Source organism: Podarcis erhardii (assembly GCF_964252035.2).
Source record: "Podarcis erhardii genome assembly, chromosome: 17".
Classification (NCBI taxonomy): Eukaryota; Metazoa; Chordata; class Lepidosauria; order Squamata; family Lacertidae; genus Podarcis; species Podarcis erhardii.
The window spans coordinates 17,985,380-18,001,929 of NC_138515.1; the positions used below are offsets into that span (position 1 = coordinate 17,985,380).

Consider the following 16,550-nt stretch of genomic DNA (forward strand, 5'->3'; position numbering starts at 1 on the left):
CTGATCTGAGAACACAGTGCATTCCCCTCCCCCGTTCTCTCTTCAAGCAACATGCCACATGGTTGAACTGCTTGGCTAATTTTCTGAATTTCTTCCCTTCCCTTTCTTTTCTTTTTGCTCTTATCCCATTTATTCTTTAATAGCCATCGGTACTGAAGCTGATGTCTGCAAAAGCGAGTGAGTTGATTAATAGGTATTTTATACATCTGGTATTTTCTCATAAAAGACTGGTAAACTTATTTCAATTATCATACCACCAACAAGGATGCAATCTGTTCACAATGGCTGTTTACGAATGGCTGCTTTGGGTAATGGCTGTTTTCTTAGCATGGGAAATGAAATATAATATTATTAAACAGAGATATGCAGAACAATATGTCAACTTATCCGTCTTCCCAAGGTTTATAGGCTTCATTTTTTTTTACAATGTTTATTTTATTTTATGAGACCAAACGGTAAAGTATCTCCTACTTGCAAAGACCTCATTTCTTTTATTTTTCCTTTAATGTCCTTGAATATTAGCTTCTACAAACTTGTAAGCAGTCAGTGCGGGAAACCTGGGGTAGGTACTTATTAATTCAGTTCAGATAAATGTGTTAGAATGAGAGTGATAATGAAGCAAGATGTTTATCTTTGAAGGAGGAGGTGGTAGGTTCCCTCTGCCAGAAAGTGAAGGCATTTCCTGTTCTACCCCACCACCTGTGAAAGTGTCACACATTAGTTCTTCATGAAGAGCTGTGCCAATAAAACCCCTTTGGGTTTGCCAAAGATGCTGGGCAACATGGTACTGGGTGAACTGGAGGAGGAACTGTGAAAAAAACCCCAGCAAAGGGCATTAAATACAGTTCATATAATCACTTCTTCCAATAGCAAAAGCAGGTGGTGAGTGTTGGCAGGACTGGATCAAAAATGAGACCAAGCAAAGGTGATGAACCAGCTCAGGGAAACCCTGGTGCTTACAGAAAGTACTAAAAACAAAACAAAACCACAGCTTTTCTTAAAAGCCCAGCCCAATGAGGAATGTGGATTGTCTGCTAGAAAAGAAATCAAGAAACTGGGGTTTGTGGTGGAAAAGCCTTATCGGAGTGAAGAGAGAGCTGGAACCCTGAAACCTACTCTGAAGAGGAGAGGGAGAATAAACTGCAACATTTGGAAGAAAGTCCCACTTGTTTCCTTGAATAGCAAACTCAGGTCAAGTGAAGGCATGAGATAGGAGTTGGTAATGCAGGTGAGCTGTGCAGAAGCACGCTGGCGAGCATCCTCCAAGCAAGCTGCTGGCTAGCTCTGCAGAGGCTCCTTTTATTAGCAGAAGTCAGCAATTGGAAACGGTAGTGAAACCACCCTGAACATAACGTATTTCCATCTACGCACATTTCCAGGGTTTGCAAATACACGTGTCAGCAGGTGCTTCCCTCAAATGTTCCCCCCGATACTTGATTACATCTGTGTTCCTTGCCATGCTCCAGCCAAGCGATATGTCAAGCAAACAAATTGTGGGAGGACAAAAGGTCAGGGGGGGAACCTTGTTTTCTAGCCAAGAAGGCAAAAGGTCAGGGAAAGCAGGCGTAACGCTCCTTGACATACTGTTGCACGTCTGGTGCGAGGTTTGCCTTCGCAAAGCTGAGCGTTATCTCTACACTCAGGTGGGGTGTGTGGCTGATGTTGCGTGTGACCTCGTGTGTGATACCCAGAAGTTTGCGACATCCAGGCGTTGCGTGGCAACTCAGCATCCCTGGTTGGTGGCAGCTCCTGCCCTTCCTTCTGCCAGTGACGCAGGCAGAGGGCTGCTTCCGCTATGCAGCAGGAAAAAGAGGAGGAACCACTGACACATTCCTAGCTCAGACACCACATTTGGAAGTTGCGAACAACCATCATTGACGTCACACGCAACACCCAGATGAACATTGCAGGAGCTCAGCCCCCCCCCCCCTAACAAACACTAACAAACACCGCAACACCAGAGTCGTCCGCGACTGGACCTAACGGTCAGGGGTCCCTTTAACTTTACCACTGAATTATGGTCACACACATGCAAACATATACAGCAAGAGCTATGTTGTGATACGAACGCTATCACACCAAATCTATCAAACGTAACTTTTACAGTTACTTTCACAGGTCAGGAATACGACCTAGTTTTCACCTTTTTTCATTATATATCCAATACTGGAAAGCCAAAGTATATTGTGGCCTGGGATATCCATGCAAAATGTCATCTGTATCATGTTCACACACACACACACACACACTGCCGACCCATCAAACCTTGTATATCTATTTCTGAGGGGGGAAACGGGAGAAACATATATTAGTGTTGCAAATATATTAAGGAAAAAGGAAGGGAATGAAACATATACCAGCTGTTACTTTTCAGTTTAAATGTAGAAACTGTAACTGTAATGGACTGGGCTATATTTTTAAACATGTTTAAAAATTAAAAAGTATTTAGCACACAGAGACTCGAGACTATATACCTTTCAAAAATATGGTAAATGTTTAATTTAAGAGCAGAGAAAGCAGATGGTTTCTGGAAACAGAAATCTCAGTATTACTAAGCAGATGATATCCGTTTATAGTTTTATAGAAACCTTTTAGGAAACAAACTTCCAAGATCCAAGCAGCGAAGGCTGGCCCATGAGGGCAAATGTGGCACGTTCCCCACCAACCTTAGCCTATTCGCAGTCCAGGCTGTGGCACTGCATGTCAGCTGCCTCCTTCTTAGTCTCAGGCTCCGTACACATCATACATTTAAAGCATATGTAAAGCACATTTTGGAAGGGGCGCGGGTGGCACTGTGGGTTAAACCACAGAGCCTAGGACTTGCTGATCAGAAGGTCAGCGGTTCGAATCCTCGCGACGGGGTGAGCTCCTGTTGCTCAGTCCCTGCTCCTGACAACCTAGCAGTTCAAAAGCACGTGAAAGTGCAAGTAGATAAATAGGTACCGCTCCGGCGGGAAGGTAAACGACGTTTCCGTGCGCTGCTCTGGTTCGCCAGAAGCAGCTTAGTCATGCTGGCCACATGACCTGGAAGCTGTACACTGGCTCCCTCGGCCAGTAAAGTGAGATGAGCACCGCAACCCCAGAGTCGGTCACGACTGGACCTAATGGTCAGGGGTCCCTTTACCTTTACTAAAGCACATTTTGACCCAAAGAATCCTGGGAAGTGTAGTTTGTTAAGGACGATAGGATATGGTTACCAGATTTTTTTCAATGAATCTGGGGACACTTTTTTTTTTTTTTTTTTTTTTTTTTGAAGCTGAGTAGCAACAGGGAGTCAGTAGTGGGGATGGTGAGGCAAAAGACCCTGGGCCCAAGCACACATGCATATTGTACAAAGGTGCAAAGCCCTTCTTTCGCACCCTGTGAAACATAAATGCACAGAGTTTTTTAAGAACTGGGCAACGAAGTGCCACCCACCCATGACTCCCGAGCCTCTCCCAGTCTCCTGCCCACTTCCTCCTTTGTTTTGACTGATTGAGGGAGACATGGGTGTCACGGGTGGGCAGCTGTTGTTTTTTAAAAAACTCTGCACATTTATGTTTCACAGGGTACAAAAGAAGGGCTTTGCACCTTGCCTGGCAGAGAAATCACACACCTTCCACCCTTCCTGGGCAGCACCCACCCATTTGTGACTCCCGAGCCTCCCCCGATCTGTCAAAACAAAGGGGGAAGGGGGCAGGAGATCTGTACCACCAGATGTCCCTAGTTCCCCTTCAGCAGTGGCAGTGGCAGCGGGCAGCTCCTGAAGCCAACCAGAGCCAACTGCGCTACCAGGCTGGCTCTGGGCTGCCGAGGCTGCCACTGCCACATTTCCTGGGGACAGATTTGCAAATCTGGGGACAGTCCCCAGGAACCGGGGACGTCTGGTAACCCTATGATAGGAATTACAGCTCTGCAAAGGTATGCCAGACTTCCCAGGATTCTTTGTGGGTGGTTGCTCTATACCCATTGTGTGCAAACAGCCTCAGTGTTGCCCTTGCACAACTCAGTAAAGAGCAGGGGCGACAACTCCTAGGGGCCCAGGACTTTAGGGGCCACACAATAATTTTTTTGGAGGCTGCACCCCAATGTTCAAAAAGACAGTGGGTGGAGGAGGCCAAGCGCAGCTTCAGTGGCCAGTTCCTTCTCCTCCTCCTCTTGCCTTGGAGGGGAAGGGGGGGAAGCAGCCCTTGGCTGGTTGTGGCAGCAGGAAGAGGAAGAGGAGGAGGCCAAGGGCCAAAGAGAAGGCGCCACCAGCCATTGAAGCAGGGCTACTGCCATGTGTGGCTCCGGACCCTAGCTCCGTCTGAAGTCATAATGCGACACTGTGCGTCATGCGTGTCATGTGTGCAATGTCAGCTCCCCCCAATTTCCCTAGCAATTTGGTGCCTCTGACAGGGAGGATAATGGGAACAAAACTAGAATTAGTTATTTCTACTTCTGTCCCACCTTATTCACCACCACAGACAGAGACAGGCTTTCTTCCTCCTCTGTTTCACACAGCTCTTGGCAACTGCACACAGCCTGTGAATGCTTCTGTGCATTCTATGGTTAGTTCACAAAATACATTTCCCCCAGTAAAGTGCATCAACCCATCTGTTGTTGTTGTTGTTGTTGTTGTTGTTGTTGTTGTTGTTGTTGTTATTTTACAAAATAGTGTAACATATGTAAGAAACATGCAAATCTTTTCTAGTTTGCAGAATTATGGAATGCCTATAGCCAAGAATTGGGTGCTTTTCACTCAACATGCCGTGGTGGATCTCAGTGTATACTAAGGAATGCACAGGAAGGTTCATGCAAGTGAGAATTCAATGCAATCTAAGGCAGTCCTTAAACTTTTTCAACTCAAAAGTATTCTGTGGCCCAATATACCCCCTTCCATTTTAATGGCAAGGCTACAAACCTTTATTTAGCTCAATTACCAGTGTGCTTCTGAATCAATGTTTATTAAACTTTTGTCCGAAGGCATAGGAGCCAACTTCTAGGGGCCGAGGTCCCTTCGGACACCCTAATAAAATATTTGAGGGGGCTGGGGCCCCTCAAAGTTGATAGGTGTTGCCATTGAAATGGTGTGCATACACCATGTCTGAGATTGATTATGCGAGGTGGGGCTTACCTGCCCCCCCAATATTTTATTCAAGTTGGCACCCCTGTTTGAAAGTTACTGAAAGGGATGACAATGTGTACCATACTGTTAATTTACCACCCCTTATTATCAAGCACAGGCTTATGATTTTCCTTGTCACTTTTATCCCTCTCTGCCATTCCATGTCGTATCCATTTGAGATAAAAGGTTACATACATTGGGAGGGCCATAGCTCAATGTTAGAGCATTTGCTTCGCATGCAGAAGGTCCCAGATTCAATCCCTGTCAATCCAGGTAGCGCTAGAACAGATCCCGTCTGGAATCCTGGAGAGCCACTGCCACTCGGTAGTATTCAGACAGTTCTGAGCTAGATGGAACAATGGTCTGAATCAGGACAAGCAGCTGCTTATGTTTCTACTAACATTAGAACCTCAAAATCTGTATAATGTACTATCTAGGCATTACTCATCTGTTTTTGGAAGCTAAGTTTAATGCTAGTTGACCTGATACTAGCCTGCATTTATTGTTGTAAAGAAGAAGAAGAAAGTGAGAGGGATGAATTTAAATTCATTATATGCAACAATATAATGGAGAAAATAGTAATCAAACTATTAAAAATGGAGTTGCAAATAGTAATTACAAAGATGGTTGCCATGCAACTGGAAGGATTCCTACGAACACTGCACGCAAATGCATTTGTTAAGTATGCTGATATTTTGCCTTGACCTTTTCCAGTTATACACCTGACCAGACAGTCTGCCGGTGGATTTGCGAGGATGATAACATTAAAGGTACATTATGGGCTGGGGGAAGGAGGTGGTGGAGATGAACCTGTTGTGCATTTTTTTTTTTTTTTTTACTAAATATAGTAAAACGATTTTCATTGTATTCAAAAGGTTAGGGATAAGGAGTTCATGTGCTAAAAAATAAAAAAAGCAATTCACATAGAGATGGTTTTGTCAGTACAGATTATTTCCCCATTATAAATAAAGGGGCCCAATCCAATTAATCCTCTGTTGCATGCCAGCCTGATCTCCGAGCAGTACACGATTCCAGGGTTTCAGGGGTTCAGTTTCCTCAGAATGAGGCACAGCAAAGACTGTGGTGTCTTTTTGATATATGGAGCCATACATACAAACTGAGCCTACAATGGAGGAGCTCATTGTGGGAATGTTCAGGGAGGCAGGAGAGGATATATTACTTAATTATATCCTTCCTGACTTGCGTTAGCAAGTTCTATATCTTAGCAGAGTTTAAACATTCCCCTTTAAACAAATAGCGGTTTGCTTGTTGCAGGCTAGTTTTACCCTCTAAATATAGGATTCCTGGTAAGATCCCCTCTTGTCCCTCTTAAAAAGAATAAACGTGACAATCTGATTAAAGTCAATATAAAAGTAGTTTACTCACATTCATTCAGTTCACAGTTAGATCCCTGAAGGCAGACTTGCGTTACAAAAGTATATACATATGTGAAACTATCCCATAAGCTAGTTAGTTCCCAAGTGACTGCAAACAAGCAGTCACTTCTGCTGACTCATAGAAAAACAAAACAGAGAAGAGCTGAAAGAGAGAGAGAGAGCGGTGTGCTCCCTGCCTTGCTAGATTAGACCACGCCTGCCTTTAGTCACAAGCAGAGGAAGTTTGTTCCAGCTCAGGAGGAAACAGAATGTTTTCTCCTGGCTGGTACAAAACATCCACTAGCATGTCCACTCTAGGAATCCTGTATTTGACTGCTATGTGTTTCACAGCCCTATCGCCTTCTCAATCCGGCCTGCGGACGGTCCGGGAATCAGCGTGTTTTTACATGGCCTCAGTCCTGTATAGCTGAAGGAGCGTCTCCACCCCCATCGTTCAGCCCAGACACTGAGATACAGCTCTGAGAGCCTTCTAGTGGTTCCCTCACTGTGAGAAGTGAAGTTACAAGGAACCAGGCAGAGGACCTTCTCCGCAGTGGCACCCACCCTGTGGAATGCCCTCCCATCAGATATCAAGGAAATAAACAACTATCTGACTTTTAGAATATATCTAAAGGCAGCCCTGTATTGATGTTTTAGTATGTTCTGTGAGCTGCCAAGAGTGGCTGAGGAAACCCAGCCAGTTGGGCAGGGTATTTAATAATAGTAACAACAACAACAACAACAACAACAACAACAACAACAACAACAACAACATTATCTGTTCTACAGAGCGGCATACAGCATACAGCATACAAATAGAATATTTCTCTAATATACAAAACTCACCACACAAGAGTGTCACTAGCATTATGACTTAGTAAGCTGCTCTGTTGCCAAAAATGCAGATGTATGATTTGGGTTGAAAGTGTGACCCACTGTATAGGATATAGACTATTTTCGTGGCTCATTTATTTCATATAGAGGGAAACAGTCACATCACGATCGGAGTGGAAGAATTTATTGAGTTTCAAGGAAAAAAAGAAACTGATCTAATAGATAGGAATATCCCTAGGCTATGAAAAGATTGGGATGTATAAACTTCACAGTGCCCTGTGCTTCTCTGAAAATTGAGATTGAAATCTCTGAAAATGGAGGGAAAATGTTTATCCAATATAGGCATTATAGAAAGAAATAAGTCATCTTTGTGACACAGATACATTAGATTTTAGCAAATCTCACACTCTTCAGGTAAATGTTTTTCCCCTCCCAGTAACCAGGTTCACCCTTAGCAATAAAGCTTATTAGATTATGCAGTATATCATACGTCCACGATGAAAAGATTATGAACCTACACACCCAGTACATATTATGAGGTGTTAGAAATGTACTTATAGATGATTAAGGCTGGAATCCTATACTCTCTTACCTGGAAGTCAGCTCTGATGAAATCAACAGGGCTTACTTCTGAGTTGTCATCTATAGAATTGCCATGCACATCTGCTTATTTCATAGGCAGGGCCTGCCTGAAGAATTTTGTGGTGAAAGTCATATTTTTTGCGGGGGGGGGGGGGGCATTTGAATTTGATGGGGATTTTTTCTCTCCAGAATCTCTTCTTATCATTTTGGAATTTTATATTCAAAACATCAAAAGAGTTGCCCCCTTCTCTCCTAAAGAAATTTATACCTAATTCTCTTATTAGGTTGCAAAAAAATTCTCTCTTGCTATCTATTCTACTACCTTTGCTTTAAATTTCAGAACTGTGCTTCACATTCTCACTTAGTTCTGGGTTTATCCAGAGTTCCCCAAGTTCATACCATATTACAGATGGGGCACCACATGCTTGACAGTTTCCGCACATAAAATGCTCCCTGTACATAGAAAAATAAGCACAGACTTTGTCTTTGACATGCGACTTTTCTTTTTCATGGCTGAAATGTAAAGGAATTACAAAATGAAACGTTCTGCTGTTGCAGTCTGAAATGGATCTGTCCTCTTTGAATATATGGATGATCCACTATCTAATGATGGCCCATTCCTATGTGAAGCCATCTCATTATGTGAAGCCATAGTCAATAAGGTTTTCATGCTCAATCAACAGGCCTGCATAGACATTGCTATAGCTTAGTTTCCACATTCACTTGCACCCATAGCTTTTCATTTTTTTAAAAAAAAAATGGCTGCCATGGCTGAGGCAGTCATATGATTGACAATCATTCCCTTCCACCTGCCCAAATCCAGTTATGAAAGTTCAAGGTCAGAGGTGGGGAGTGTAAATTCACACTCACTTCCACTCTGATTTACAAATAAACACTGAGTTTATGCAGTCCAAGACAACGCTTAAGTAATGGCATATCAACTTAGCAAAACAATAAAGGAGGGAACAAGAGATCATCTATAATCTTCCAAACAACCATATTTAATTTCATTATGCAGCTCAACCACCAAGCCTAAGACAAGGCTTGTATGCTTTTGTGTTCCGTTCTAATCAAATACTTCATTTATTTTTTATTAAGATTAGAATCTTACCTCAACCTTGTGAACCACAGCTCCTGTTGAGAAACAGAAAGAGAATTGTAATTTTATTTTATTGTATTATATTCACTGGTTATTTTATAAAAGGCTAACCCCCTGATTTGATATTGTGCATAAAAAAACCAACCAGGCAAAGATCCTTTGTCAACTATCCAACTTTAATCCAACAATATTTTTTGTTTTTTGTTTTTAGTGGAGAGAACATATTTGGGCATCGTCCATGCCCACCATGTGCACCGTGCCCAGAGAGTTTGCCATAGGCCAGAAAAAGTCCACTTCCTGCCCCTTGGTGTACACTGGTGGCCACACATGGATACAAGAATCATTTTGTGCCATAGTGGAAAATAGGAAGCCTGTAGCCTTCTACCCTTTGCTTGGTCAAGGAAGACAATCTCAGTGTGGTGCAGTGGTTAGAGAGTCAGATTAGGACGTGTAAAAGGATTAAAATCCCTACTTGGACATGAAGCTCCCTGGGTTGTTGTGGAGATTAATGGAGGAGACAGAGAATATGTATACCACCCTGAGCTACTTGGAGAAAAAAGTGGGATATAAATGCAATAACTGTTGCTGCCCCGGTAGCAGAAACTGAGTAATATCATCTTCAGCTCAAGCACTTGCACCTAAAGACCACGGACTGGAAGCAATTAGATGTCAGTTTAGTACACTGGCCTACAGAAGGCACTTAATTCCAGTCATTCTCTGAAGTCACAGAAAACGAACTTTATTAACCAGATAATAGGTAAGAACAGCACCACCATGATTTATTTATTTTTAATTAATTTGAGTGGTATTCAACAAAGTAGTCCAGCTACAGCAAGGACATTTGGCTGCGCAGTGGAACTTCCCTTCCCTGTCCCCAATGCCCTCTAAATCTGTTTTGGGTGCTCCTGCAACCTTCCAGAGTAGATTCAGGGGGATGCAGAGAGGGAAGAGGAGAGGAGAGGAGGATCTATGATCTATGATCCATGGAAATCCTTGCACTAGCAGAAGTGCTTTATTGAATACCACACTTTATATCTCATAAAGGCATAAGTCTGCAATAATAACCTCACTTACTTTGGAGTAAGTCCATTGAATTCAATAGGACTTACTTCTGAATGTGCATGGTTAGGATCGCTAATAAGCCTTTGCCATTAGAAAATGGCTATTTAAGGTTCTCAAATGTGTGACTAATATGGCATCTGGATCACTTTTTGTTTGCATTATTATTCTACAATTATTGCATCATTATTCTACCATGAATCAGTAGTTTTGTTTATTGCTTCTAGAAATACAACTTTGTACTGTAATTTGCAATAAAAGATCATATTTCTTGAATAAGGCCTGCAACCTTTACTGAAATAGCATGAAGAAAATTGAGCTCTTGGCAGAAAGATCACTTTATATTTATACAACATATAAATAAGGTGAAAATTACTTTCCTTCCTATTAACACCTCCACTGGAGACCACTAACAAAATGCTTCATTATATCCACTCACTGACTCAATTAAACTTGAGGTGAAATCATGTCAGAATGATTTTCCGTAACTTGAGGAAAACAATACAATTTTTCTTCTTCTGGGGGGTTGGGTTGAAAGACCAATAAACATAGGCAGAATAAGTTCTTTTCTGCACATTTATTTCATCTGAAGACAGAAGATAAAATATATTTACAATGTTATGGGGGCGGGCAAGAGCCTCCTAAATATGTTATGATTTAGTAAAAGTTACAATTAACCAAGGTTTGCCAGACATGGAAACTCCATGGATCCAGTTATGCTAAGGAGCCAAGCTAGTTCAGCAAAGCTAGCAGAATGGGCCATTAGTAAGGAACAAAGGCCACTGATGGCCCATCAAGGGAACCATCAGAGATCAAGACTGCCAGGCAAAAGGGAGTGGGGCCCCTTCTTTGCTGGGTTTACACATAGAATCATATAATTGTAGAGTTGGAAGGGACGCAGAGGATCATCTGGCAATGGTTCCAAACTACAAGAAAGAAGATTCCACCTAAACATTAGGAAGAACTTCCTGACAGTAAGAGCTGTTCGACAGTGGAATTTGCTGCCAAGGAGTGTGGTGGAGTCTCCTTCTTTGGAGGTCTTTAAGCAGAGGCTTGACAACAATATGTCAGGAGTGCTCTGATGGTGTTTCCTGCTTGGCAGGGGGTTGGACTCGATGGCCCTTGTGGTCTCTTCCAACTCTATGATTCTATGATTCTATGATTCTATGATCTAGTCTACCCCCTGCAATGCAGGAATATGTAGCTGTCCCATACAGGAATCGAACCTGCAACCTTGGCGTTGTCAGCATCACATTCTAAGCAACTGAGCTATCCAGGGACAAGAAGAGGAGGAGGAGGAGGAGGAGGAGGAGGAGGAGGAGGAGGAGGAGAAGAAGAAGAAGAAGAAGGAGGAGTTTGGACTCCCCTTAAGGAGTCTCAAAGCGGCTAACAATCTCCTTTCCCTTCCTCCCCCACAACAAACACTCTGTGAGGTGAGTGGGGCTGAGAGACTTCAGAGAAGTGTGACTGGCCCAAGATCACCCAGCAGCTGCATGTGGAGGAGCAGGGAAGCGAACTCGCTTCACCAGATTACGAGTCCACTGCTCTTAACCACTACACCACACTGGCTCTCAGGTGCAAAGGCCAGGTTTAGAGTTTCAGTTTTGAATGAAGTAGCCTAGGGGAAGGTCCTTGGAGTCAGTTAGCAGCAAGAAGGAGAAGGAATGGCAGAACTCCAATACAGCTGGGACACAACAATAAAACACAGAGGATGGTGTTGTTGTTGCCTTTGAATCCATTGCTGCCCTTATAGGTGAAGTTGGGTTACCGTAGGATAGGAATGCCCTGCAATCCTTCCATCTAAGTGCAGGTGTAGCATATGCGAGGCATCCATCTGTTTCAGGTGACTATAGAAGAGTGTGCCTTTGGGAGTGAAGTCAAATTGTGGGAGCGTTACAGTGCCTGCTGTTGCTGTAGAGACCAAAATGGGAGAGCCAACAGGAAAGAGAAGTGGGAGGACCCTGGCAGAGACACATGCCCGACTGGCATGTTCCCTCCCTCCTGGTCAATTGTTCGGGAGCTTCAAAAACTTTCTTCAGCCCGTACATCACAGCGACCAATGCCAACCAACACCGGCACACTTAGGGATCCGCAGAGTTTGCGCATCATGCCTGACAGACCTCAGCAACTCAGCATTTTGGCTAATCTACTTTATTTACATACAAACACACACAGAGCACTGAAACATGGCTCCCTCTCTCTCTAGCACCAGACAGCAAAGAGAAAAAGAACAAAGGACAATAGTCCCACTTCACGGACTTCAACAGAGTAACACAAACATCCTGTCTCTAACACATCCCACTCTGTGGAGTCAAAACATATACCGTCATGTGAAAGACAACAATCCCATGACTGCAATCATGGAGCAGGAATTCTAACACTCAGGTCCTGCAAGAGAGGTTAAAAATAATTTCTAAAAGGTTTCTTTGGCTATGTTCAAAGCAAGAGGGAGAACAAGCAAGTGGTAGGTCCTCTGCATGGAGAAGATGGAAAAATACTATTGGGTGAAGGGTAGGACTCAAACCAAGGGCTTCAAGTTATAAGATAGGAGATTCCGACTAAACGTATGGGAAAACTTTATGAAGGAGATGTTTGACAGTGGAACAGTCTCCCTTGGGAGGTTGTGGACTCTCCTTTCTTGTAGGTTTTTAGACAGAGGTTGAATAGCCATCTGCCATGGATGTTTTGGCTGAGATTCCTGAATTGCAGAGGGTTGGACTAGATGACCTTTGGGTTCCTTCCAACTCTAAGATACTATGATTCAATGATAACACTCCTTGGAATTCATGCCGTTGGGTTTGTGTTGAAGAAATGGTGTGGTGGCTTAAAAATATAGTCCCTGTGACATTTTAAATCAGAAATAGCTTTCTCTGTTGCCTAATTTCCCTCTAGAACCTGGAGAGGTGAATCAGAAGGATACTGACATCAGTTGAAATAAAGTTTTACATTGTCTTTTATTGCGCAAGTGGGAATCATAAAGCACCTGACAGATTGAGGAATCAGGGATGCTCTGAAAGGTGTTAAAATATGGTATAAAAATATCTTTATAGTGATTAGCATGAGCAGTTAAGGTGAGGTAGACATGTTTTAAGATTTATAGTGGAACATTAGCCATTTGCTTTAACTATGAATTCATCAATTGCCTAGCTCTAGTCTTTTCACATAAATGACTTCTAAAAGGCAGGAAAAGGAAAAGACGTAGAGAACAGCTACCACAGTAGAAGGATTGTACATCAGCCATCTTGTTTCTAAGAAAAAGTGACATATTCTAATGAATGGCATGTATATTTATCTAGGACAACAGTCTGCATTTCAAGTATAAACGTATACCAGCTTGAACCAAGAACCTGTTTTTTCCCCATTTACAATTATACAAACGTCAAAACACTGACTTTTCATTTGCATTTCTATTTGCAGGAAAACAACAAAAACACAACAGTATACTATGTGTTGTGTGAAAAACTGCCTTATATATTTAAATCAATCTCATGAACTGTCAGCTACTTCCAAAGTTTCCATTTGAGAGAGGGGGTTGAAAAATACTCTATACAATATTATCTCATTGGAAGACCAAGATATTGGAATGCTATTTGCTATTTATTTCTCAGGATACAATTACATGATCAAATCCTGTTAATGTACCACTTTACAAGATGGGTAGAAGTGAACACACTGGCTGTACAGAAACATAAAGTGCATGTTTGCTTTCGTTTTTTCGTTTTTTTTATATATATATAAAAACCCTCATCTGAAAATGTCCTTGTTTTATATCTAGCTCAATTTATATTTTTGAACTAGATGTAGCCATTGTTGTAATCAGCCCCTAAATTTCATTCACATTCAAGCACTCCATTTACGGAGAGATATTTTCAAGGGTGTCTCGGTAGGATGCTAAAATATCCACTTCAGAGTACCTGTGTTTCTTCTACGTGGACGTAAACAAAAATATATCTATCTAAAAAAGTGTACTCAGAAATCATAACCATGTTTGCATAAAAAATGTCTATGAATTGCCATACCGAACTGTTATGCATGGAATTAATAAAATAACAAGAGATGCTGCTTGTTGGAGGGTATCAGAGGTGACGCCGCAAAGGGTCATACATAAAAGATTATCCAGGGCTTCTAATGAAGATTGGTACTGTGGATAAGCATCTAATATCAAACGTAGGAAAGCTCCTCAGAATGTAACTGTTTGCTCCTAGACACCCGTTCTGTCCCGCTACTCAGCGAGAGGAAATAAACAGCATTTCCAGATGGAGCTATTCTGGAAATTAGAAATTCATTTGGAATGGGGAATCTAGCATTTTAAGCTGAAATGAGCATGCAGTGATTTATCATAGCTCAGCAGCAGGCGGTTCCTGACTCAATCCTAGCCATCTTAAAGGATCACTTAAAAGGATCAAGTGAAAAGGATCTTTGACTGAAGCTGGACATATGCCCCAGGGCTCCCCTGTCCTCAAGTTTCCCAGGAAAAAGAAGAAAATCTGGAAAATGTCCTGTCTCCACCATCCTTCAACCCTCCAAACCATCCCCTTCACCCCAGCTTCCTCAAACACTCCACCTTCCCTTCTCTCATTCATTGGCAGGGCACGACAGAAAATGGAAAGTGGAGATTTCCCTTCTTCCAGCCCTCCCTTTCATAATCAATTCTATGAAGCTTCAGGAGTTCTTACAACTGTTTGGTAGTACCGTATTAACCCGGATATAAGCCGCACACAAATATAAGCTGCACCTTTAAAAGTGGAGGGGGGAGGGGAAAACATCCAATATAAGCCACTCCCTTCCTCACTGCTCCTGGCTGCATACTGGGGGGGTGGGGGGTGGAGCCACACTGTGTTGCCGATGGCCTTTCCTCTTCCTCACTCTCTCCCTTCCCGGCCTTGCGAGAGAAGATGGGGGCACTGGCATACGAAGGGTGTGTGTGGGAGTGCACCACACCGGGTAGCATTTGGGGGAAAGGATGCCATTGCAGCTGCCCCTGGGATGCACAACTCCAGGACACACGCCATGCCCCCACGGGCGATGCACCACGCTCCCGGGACGCGCACCACACCCCCATGCGCTGCGCACCACGTCCCCATGGGTGATGTGCCACGCCCTCGGGACGCTTGCCAGCCATGCCCCCACCTGTTCTTTGCTCCAGGGCCGCAGCATGTTGCTCTGCTACTGGATGGGGGACTACGCATGGGGCAGGCACTGCTATGCCGCACTTCTGGCTGCATACTGTAAGGTCGTGAATATAAGCCACACTTTAACTTTTCAAGGTCGGAATTTGGGAGAAAAGTGAGGCTTATATTCAGGCCAATACAGTATTTCTAATATGCGTATATATTTGGAAATTCTGCAATAAACCACCTACAGCATCAACATTAACGGTTTTATTGACCAAACAATCCACCCGTATATCGGGATTCAGCAAATGTGCAGTTTTCATTAAGATGCAAGTTGCATTAATCACATTAGGTCTACTCTGAGTATTTGTCAAATACCACCCAGAATGTTTTACTATCGTATAAAAGCAGAGGCAGCCCATTGTCTTCTGGGCCACCACACCCAAAATGCCCAAATGCCTCTCCTGAAGCCATTACTGATAGTTCTGCTGTGGTCTTAACCACTGAGCCTCTTGGGCTTGCTGATCAGAAGGTCGGCGGTTTGAATCCCTGTGATGGAGTGAGCTCCCATTGCTCTGTCTCAGGTCCTGCCAACCTAGCAATTCAAAAGCACGCCAATGCAAGTAGATAAATAGGTACTGCTGTGACGGGAAGGTAAATGGCATTTCCGTGCGCTGCTCTGGTTTCTGTCACGGTGTCCTGTTGCACCAGAAGCGGTTTAGTCATGGCCACATGACCCGGAAAGCTGTCTGTGGACAAACACCAGCTCCCCCAGCCTGGAAGTGAGATGAGCGCCGCAACCCTGTAGTCGTTTTTGACTGGACTTAACCGTCCAGGGGTCCTTTACCTTTTTTACCTTTTACCAGCAAAACTTCTTTTTCAAGTAGCAGAAGATGAGGTAGAGAAGGAGCCAGGGGAAGTGGAAACAGGGAAGGGGAGATAGGAAATCTCCTAGCAGAAACCTTCTCCTTTCTTTTCTCAGTATCTTCTTCACTCATAGCTTTGTACAGTGGCACCTCGGGTTACAGACGCTTCAGGTTACAGACTCTGCTAACCCAGAAGTAGTACCTCAGGTTAAGAACTTTGCTTCAGGATGAGAACAGAAATCGTGCGGTGGTGGCACAGCAGCAGGAGGAGGCCCCATTAGATAAAATGGTGTTTCAGGTTAAGAACAGTTTCAGGTTAAGAACGGACCTCCGGAACGAATTAAGTTCTTAACCCGAAGTACCACTGTATGTGCAAAAAACAAATACACTTACAATACCAGATCTCAGGAAAAAGTGAGTGGTTTTGTCCAAGCATCTACCATGGGGTTTGTTAATTAATTAGAGAACTGTGTTTTTGCATAGGGTAAGTTGAATAAGTTAGTTGAGTAAGTTTAAACCATGCACATTTGGTGA

The 16,550-nt window shown here is 43.2% G+C and overlaps 1 protein-coding gene across 25 annotated transcripts in view; it reads right to left on the reverse strand.

Annotated features, from left to right (window-relative positions):
* The window catches only part of PTPRD (protein tyrosine phosphatase receptor type D), a 1,160,352-nt gene that overhangs the window by 553,605 nt on the left and 590,197 nt on the right, over positions 1 to 16,550 (reverse strand). For all 25 annotated transcript variants that reach the window (XM_081844735.1, XM_081844724.1, XM_081844745.1 and 22 more), the window contains one exon: positions 8,990 to 9,012. The gene's annotated coding sequence lies outside the window, so the exon portion shown is untranslated. The remainder of the gene's footprint in view (positions 1 to 8,989; positions 9,013 to 16,550) is intronic.